This window comes from Mesocricetus auratus, unplaced genomic scaffold (genome assembly GCF_017639785.1).
Source record: "Mesocricetus auratus isolate SY011 unplaced genomic scaffold, BCM_Maur_2.0 Super-Scaffold_100021, whole genome shotgun sequence".
Taxonomy (NCBI): Eukaryota; Metazoa; Chordata; class Mammalia; order Rodentia; family Cricetidae; genus Mesocricetus; species Mesocricetus auratus.
In genome coordinates, this window is record NW_024429202.1 from 6,411,335 (window position 1) to 6,419,811 (window position 8,477).

Consider the following 8,477-nt stretch of genomic DNA (forward strand, 5'->3'; position numbering starts at 1 on the left):
CTGGCGCTGGCGCAACTTGGGTCCCTCCGTGGCAAGGACACAGGAAGGTCAGGAGGGGGAGAGGTGCGGAGGCCCCTGCCTGGGGAAAGGAGCACTCTCTCCCAGGCTCGCACACCCGGGCCGGAGCCGTTAAGAGCACATTTTAAGGAGATTCTTCCGGGTCCGCCAGAACAACTTTCTGTGTAAACAGCTGGGGATGGGGGGGACGGACGGGGACAGAGGTCCCAGGAAACCAGCTGGCGCCTGAAGGACCAGGTGGGGTTCTTCACCCAATAGGGGCCCCTAAAGCGGCACTCTGGGCAACAGCTCCATCTGGTGGACAGAGTGTGAAAAACATGGGCCAGGGCGGGCGGCGGGCCGAGCGATGACGCAAGGGGGCCCCGGTGAGCCACCGAGTTTCCAGGCGGAAAGGGGTGGAGTCTGCGCGCTGACACTCTGGCAGAGGCTCGTAGGGCATGCGCTCTAGACTCCTGCGGCTGGAACTCACGTCATTAGGCAGGGGTCAGTTATTTGTTAGAAAGTCTTCCCATTTTTGCCAAGTGGGCGGGGTACTTTACACGCCTGTAATCCCAGCTCCGGAAAGAAAAGCCAAGTTCGAGGACAGCCAGTTTACAATAATACCAGGACTATATGGTAAATATTATTATTATTATTATTCAAAATGATTCAAAAGCAGAATGAAAAAAATCCAACCACTCAAGAAAAAAAGTTGTGGGGCCGGAGAGATAGCGAGGCGGATAAAAATTTGAACTGCTCTTGCAGATGATGCAAGTTCCGTTGCACCCACACTATGTGGCTCTCACATCCTGCAGGCGCCTGCATTTATGTGCATATGCACACACTTACACACAATTAAAAATAAAATAAATACTTTTGGCGGCTTCCCGAGGCAGAGTTTCTCTGTGAAGCCCTGGCTGTCTTGGAACTGTCTCTGTAAACCAGGCTGGCCTCAGAAATTACAGACATCTTTTTGCCTCTTCCTCCTGAGTGTTGGGATTAAAGGCATGTGACACTACCAACTGGCAAAATACAGATTTTTAAATTCTAATGTTTCCAAGAACTACCTCGAATATTTAAACGCTTCACATTCCACTTTTCTGGAATTTAACCTCACTTTTTCATGCTGCCTTGATTGATTGACTGAATGACTGACTGACTGAATTGAGACAAGATCTTAATGCATAGCCTGGGTCCCAGTGATCCTGCTGCCTCAGCTTCCTGAGTGCTAAGACTATAGACATTCACCACTATACCAAACACCATCGTAGTTGATCTTTTCCCACTTGGCTGTCCTTTTAAAAAACATTTATGCACAAACAACAACAAAACCAAAAGGCCAGGTGATGGTGGCACACACCCTTTAGTCCCAGTACTAGGGAGGCAGAGGCAGATGATCACTGTGAGTTCAAGGTCAACCTGGTCTACAAAGCCACTTCCAGGACAGTCAGGGCTGTTACAGAGAAACCCTGTCTCAAAAAAAAAAAAAAAAAAAAAAAAAGTGTTTGTCAGGTGCCCATAGGAGTCCAGGGAGGGTATCGATCCCCTGTAGCTGCAATAACAAGCAGCTGTGACATGCCCAAAGTAGATGCTGGAACCCACTTAGTCCTCTGGGAGAACAGCCAGTGAGCCATTAATAACCACTGAGCCAACTCTCCAACTCTACTGACCATTTTAAAAAATTTACTTTCAGGGCTGGAGAGATGGCTCAGAGGTTAACAGCACTGACTGCTCTTCCAGAGGTCCTGAGTTCAATTCCCAGCAACCACATGGTGGCTCACAGCCATCTATAATGAGATCTGGTGCCCTCTTCTGGCTTGCAGACAGACATGGAGGCAGAGTGTTGTATTCATAATAAATAAATAAATAAATAAATAAATCTTTTAAAAAATTTACTTACAAAGACTCCGTTCCTATTCCTCCCCAACCCCTCCCCCTCTCCACACCACCCTACTGTAAGGTAATTCCCCAAATGGAGGGTTTCCTCCTCACCCTCCTGACTTGAGACAAAAGGCTTTGTAGGTGTGTGTCTGTCTCCCACCATCAACTCCCTGTTGATGGACTTGCTTGACAGTTCAAGGCCTGACGTGGTGTTACACATCGGTCGTGGGCCAATCAACCACCCTGTCTCTCCTCAAACTGACCAACGCTAAGTTAGGGGAGAAAAATGATTCAGAGACTTAAAAAGCCTCCAGTCCGAGAAGAGACTGGGTTTCCAGCGTGCAAGTCCCTTTCTGTGTGTCTGTTGCACGCATGCGTCTCTTTGTTTCCAAGAAATGCCTTACTTCATCTGTTGACTCATCTGCTGCTGTCTGCTAGTATTTCTGAGATTTCTCTGATGCTACCTGTGGTACTCGAGGTGTTTTCTGCTTTTAATTCTTTAATTGACAGAGAAAATGAACCCAACCAAGACTTGTAGACACAGCCGGGCAGTGGTGTAGCACACCTTTAGTACCAGCACTCGGGAGACAGAGGCAGGAGGATCTCTGTGAGTTCGGGACCAGCCAGGTCTATAGTGAGTTCCAGGATAGCCTCCAAAACAATACAGAGAAACCCTGTCTCGAAAAACCAAAAAAAAAAGAAAAAAAGAAAAAAGAAAAACAAAACCAAACAAACAAACAAAAAGACTCACAGACCCCTGGAGCTGCAGTTGTAAGTTGCCATGTGAGTGCTGGGAATCAAACCCTGGTCTTCTGGAAGAACAGCCTGTGCATTTCTGTTGTTTCTAAGCTAGAGTCTCTACATAGCACTAGAACTATACAGACTCATAGAGACCACTGCTTCTGCTGGGATTAAAGGCAGGCACCACTATTCTGGTGGAGGCTTTGCCTCGGCCCCTGACATCCATGTACCTAAAGAGTCTGGAATGTTCTAGTGGAATCATCCCCTCAAGACCCCGCCTGCTCTCTTTCCTGCTGCATTTCAGAAAGCCCACCAAATGATGATTCCCTTCCCCAGAGATGCTCAAGACCACTCCCACAGGGTATTTAAATTGTCCCCCAGAAAACAGACTCATGATTTTCCTGTCTCTCTTTTCCTTCTGCTCTGGGGGGCTAGGAAATCACCGTGAGCGTTGTATCCATTGAACTGGCCTTTTTCCAAGTGGGTTTGATTTTGGATTGCTGCATCATCCGAGAGGCTCATCCAGGTGCAGAAACTTTCCAGCCACCACACCCAGCTGCAGCTGCAGCATTATTTTCAATATGTTTAATATATTTATTTTACATCTATGGTTATTTTGCCTGTATGTCTGTGTAGCATGTGCAGATGCCCTGTGGGTGCTGGGAATTAAACTCCAGTTCTCTGGAAGAGCAACCAGGGCTTTTCATCTTTTTTGGTTTTCTCTGTGTAACAGCTCTGGTTGTCCTGGAACTCAATTGTAGACCAGATCAGGCTGGTCTTGAACTCACAAAGATCTGCTAACCTCTGCCTCCTGAGGGCTGGGTTTAAAGGGTGTGCCACCACAAGTCATCTTAACTACCAAGCCATCTCTTCTGTCCTAAAGCATTATTTAAAAACAAAAAGATTGGCAGGACGGTGGTGGCACATGGCTGTAATCCCAGCACTTGGGAGGCAGAGGCAGGTGGATCTCTGAGAGTTTAAGAGACCAGCTTGGTCTCACAGGGAGCTCTAGGATAGCCAAGGCTACACAAAGAAACCCTATTCTCCAAAACAACACAAAACAAACAAATAAAAAAACAAAAAACCCCTTTAGATGGAAACTTTTACTACTGAAAGTAAAAAGCAGATACTGTGACTTGAGATAGATCCACCTTCAACCCTGAACTGTCACTTACTAGAGGTGTGACTGTCATGTTCCTAAACCTTTCTGACTTCTGTGTTCCTCATTGGTACCCTGGAGGCAGAGGTATGCACTACCTCCAATTACAGTGAGTATCAAATAAAAGAAACACGTTAGGAGCCCCTGGGAACACTCCACACCCCCAAGTGGCTGCTGGAGCCACATTCCCCAGAGCTGGAAGGTTCTTGGGGTGCTCTGGGGAAAAGGTGATGGGCTGAGACCAGACTACCAAACTGAAACACAGACACTCCAATCTCACCAGAGAAAGGGTGCCCTGGGCAAGACCAGGACAGGGATTGACAGCTCTTCGAATCGCAGAGGATTTAAAATTTAAAAGTCTTTGCGGGCAAGATAAACACACCTACTGCTCAGTAGGGAAAGGGAAACTTGGCCGAGGTCCCAGAACTTTCCCCACCCACAAGCCGCCCTAAACTTCCTCTTGTGGTTTCTCAAGGGTACAGCCTGTTCTTTGGGGACAACTGAGGGCAGAGGACAGGGGGCGTGCCCAGGGTTCCACTGCACCCCACGCTGGGAGCAGAGGAAGGGCAGAGCAGCCTGTGTTTGCATTAATCATAACCTTCACACCCTCCCTCCCCCTCAAACCCCAGCATCAACACCCATCTCAACAGACACCCCTTCTTGGGGTCAGTGCTTAGCTATTTTTTTAAAAAACAATTTTATTTTTATGTGTATGGCTGTTTTGCCTGCATGTGTGTCTGTGAACCACGTGTATGTGTAGTGGAAACCAGAGGAGGGCTTCAGATCCCCTGGAACTGGAGTTACAGACTTTGTGAGCAGCCACATATGTATTGGGAACTAAACCCAGGTCCTCTAGAAAAACAGCCAGGGCTCTTAATCTCTGAGTCATCTCTCCAGCTCCGTAAATTGGGTCTCACTATGTACAACAGTGTCCTCAAACTCAGACACTGACCCGTCTTCTTACCTCCTGAGTGCTGGGATTATTAATTTTGATTGCAGTAGGCAGGGACCTGCCTTGGGCATCCCCAAATCTGTGCAGAGGGTTCCTTCGAGAAACCCTCTGCACAGAGTTTCAGAGAGGAAGCAGGGAAAACAGCTAGAATTCAGGGAGGCTTCCCTCTAAAGGGCCTCATGCCATAGGCATTGTTCCAACCCGTGGGAAGGGCAGACTTGAGGGTGCTGCTTTTCAAGAAGTGACATAGGGCATTCCAGGAACAGTACCTCATGCTTTCCCCACATCTGAACCATCCACTTAATCAGACACCAATCTTAAAGGCTCTTCTTGGGGTGTAGAATATGGGGCCTACCCCGGATTGTGCACAACACAAAGCAGGTGTGGCAGCACATGCCTGTAATACGGCATGGGAAGGTGAGAGAGATCGGAAGTTCAAAGCCACACTCGGCCACATACGTGTGTCAGGCTAACTGGGCTTAGGAGACCTGTCTCAAAGGATGTCTCAAAAGATGGCTCATTGGGAAGGTAGTTGCTACACGCACATGAGGACTGAGTTCAGATCCCAAAGCAGTCAGGCACATGCTGCAAATCTGTCATACAATTGCGGTGAGGCGGGACAAGGGAGGGAGACAGGCGGATTCCAGGGGCTGGGACAAGGACTTCCCGCTAGCCAGTCGAGCCCAATGGCAAGCTCCAGATTTAGTGAGAAACTCTTGCCTCAAAAAGTAAGGCGAGGGCTGGAGAGACGGCCCGGTGTAAAGAACATGGGCTGGTTTTTTCCAGAGGACCCGGATTTGATTTCCAGTACCCACTTGACAACTCCCAGAAGCCAACTCCAGTCCAGGGGACCCAGCACCCTCTTCTGGCTTCTGTGGGCACCGGGCACACACGGTACACAAAGATGAATGCAGACAACACAGCCATACGTATAAAATAAATACGTTTTGTGCATCTTTTTGAGACGGTCTCTCTATGTAGCACTGGCTGGCTTGGAATTTGCTATTGGGAACTGGTTGGCCTCCAACTCACAGAGTCCCAAGTGCTGGGACTGAAGATGTGTGACGTCACACCCATGCGCACACCCACAACCACATAAGATAGGGTACTGTCTTTGTGCTGTGCTGTCCTGAGAACCCTGAGCTGACCCCAGGCCAAGAGCAGCGACTCTGACCTGGATGTAATGGTGATGGGTAATTCTCATCCTAGCACATGGGAGGTTGAGTTAAGATTGGGAGTTCGAGGTCTGGGCTAAGAGCAATACCCTGACTGGGCGTTGGCGGTGCACGCCTTTAATCCCAGCACTCGGGAGGCAGAGGCAGGCAGATCTCTGTGAGTTTGAGGCCAGCCTGGTCTACAGAGCGAGTTCCAGGACAGCCTCCAAAGCCACAGAGAAACCCTGTCTCGGAAAAAAAAAAGAGCAATACCCTGCCTCAAAACAAAGGACAGGATCTCCCAGGTCAAGTGAGTTGGACTTAAAGTCCATCTCTGACATCCTCTCTCTCTCTCTGTCTCTCTCTCTCTCTGTCTCTCTCTCTCTCTGTCTCTCTCTCTGTCTCTCTCTGTCTCTCTCTCTCCTCTTTGTTGTTATCTAGACAGGGTTTCTCTGTGTAGCCCTGGCTATCCTGGAACTCACTGTACGTCACCGCCCAGCCTGACATCCATTTCTTTTAAAAAAAGATTTATTTTGTTATGTGTATGAGCATTTGCCTACATGTATGTACCATGTTCATGCCTGGTACCTGCAGAGATCAGGAGAGACCAGGAGAGGGCATCTGAAGCCCTGGAAATAGGTAGTTGTGAGTTACTGTGTGGGTGTCAGCAACAGAACCTGGGTCCTCTGCTTGGGCAGTGTCTCCAGATCCCTGACATGTACTTCTTGTCCTTCTTAAAGGGGCTCTCTTTACCTCCTGTGTCCAAGTTTCCTCATCTATAAAATGGAACTAATAGTAGTTGATTTAATGCAGCTTATAGTGCTATTAAATGAGATACTACATCTAAACCACTTACATAAACACTTGAGGGTGCTACAGGACTCTGCAAGCATCCCAAGTCCTCGATGAAGAGAAACATACAAGAAAAGAGGTTGGAACCATGGAGGCCATGACCATGGGTTCGAGGGCTGAGCATAGACTGGTGTCCCTGAGGGAATGATCAGAGACACTTTCCACTCCAGTCTCTGTGGCCACATGAAAAGGTGTTCAGGGAATGTGTCCCCTGCTGTGCTAGGGCGTGAGGGGACACACACACGAGTCACTTCTCCACGCAGGACCAGGTCCCCGAGGACGCGGGAGTGATGGACAGAGGACAGGGCTTGCTGGAGAAGACAGTGCCAGGGTCCAGGACGGGGAGTGGCTGTGCCAGGGTCCAGGACGGGGAGAGGCTGTCCAGTACGGCGTGGACTGTCCTGCCATCCCCAGGGGGACCCTCCTGCTGCACAGAATTGGAGTTTGGGGGCTCCAGCTCAGCAGCTTGTCTTTCCCAGAGCCACTCCTGCTTATTCCCACGTCCTTATGCCTGGAAGTGAGTGAGGACTGTTTTCCAGTTACCAGTATTTCCCCGTGCCCAGTAACACCAGTTTGATTCAGTTTACCGTTGGGTAGTAAGTATCTCGATGACTTCCCACCTAACTCTCTCTGAGGTCAAAACCATCCTCCGGAACCCAACCCAGATGTCCCCTTCCCAATCGCATCACCAGAGCCCTTCTCCCTTCATCTCCGTTGAATACAAGACCAACACCATCAGTGGTTGAGGAAGTCAGCAGCAAACAGAAACAGTGTCAAGCACACAGTAGGTGCTCAGCCAGTGCAAGTGCTTCCTTGCAACGGCAGTCCAATTCTTCAGTTACTCTCTGGTCTACACTTAGGAGATGCAGAAGAGTGAGACCCTCAGCACCTTCCGGAAAATTCTAGTTTTCTGGTCCCCTTCCTTGGCTCTGGCTGACTCAAACGCCACCACCGGTCTAGCCATGCTGGTTGATGTGCACACATTTAGGAGGCTCGAGAACCTTTAAGGGGCTTGCTTCTCTGACCCTCAGCTCTGATCAAAACATCATACTCAGTGGGAAAGTAAACTAAGCTTTTGGGGACAAAACCGAGGGGAGAGTGCCCGATGACCCGCTAAAGCCACCTTAGGGTCTCCAACCTGGACTCTAAGGAACATCCCAGACAAAGCAGGCGATGCTGACATCACATTCATTCTGGCTTCTCCAGCCCCCGAGCCTACCTCTTGGCAGTTGAGTCCCCCGGAGTTCGGATGGTGGCCTCACGTTCTCTCCCGCTGCTGGACGTCTGGTTTTAGACAGTAGGCATGATCACAACCGCCAGCACGGACAGGACAGGGGCGTGCACTCCGCTTCCGCGGCACCCAAACAAATCAAGCGTCCACCCCACAGGCGCGGCGTGTTTACAAAGTCCGCGCCGCAGAGCAGATCGCTAGCTAGAAGCTGGGCAGGAAGTGGGGACGAGGGGGCGGGCGGGCGAGACAAAGGAGCTGGGTGCTGAGCTCTGCTAGGGTCTGCTTCCTGATGCTCCAGAGCCTCCAGGAGGAGGCTCAGCCAGCTTTGATCCCTAATCCACTGGGGGTCTGCAAACATGATCCTCAGCTCCAGGTGGTGGTAGTTGGGGGTGTGGCTTCGTCAGGCTCAGGTGTACACACACACACACACACACACACTCACTCATTCACTCACTCACTCATTCACTCACTCACTCCAGAGGATGCGTGCCTTCTGGGCATCTGCAATTC

The 8,477-nt window shown here is 49.8% G+C and overlaps 1 protein-coding gene across 1 annotated transcript in view; it reads right to left on the reverse strand.

Annotated features, from left to right (window-relative positions):
* The window catches only part of Ccnd3 (cyclin D3), a 90,352-nt gene extending 82,265 nt beyond the window's left edge, over nucleotides 1-8,087 (reverse strand). The window contains exon 1 of the mRNA XM_021228591.2: nucleotides 7,956-8,087. The gene's annotated coding sequence lies outside the window, so the exon portion shown is untranslated. The remainder of the gene's footprint in view (nucleotides 1-7,955) is intronic.
* Nucleotides 8,088-8,477: the final 390 nt, after the last annotated feature.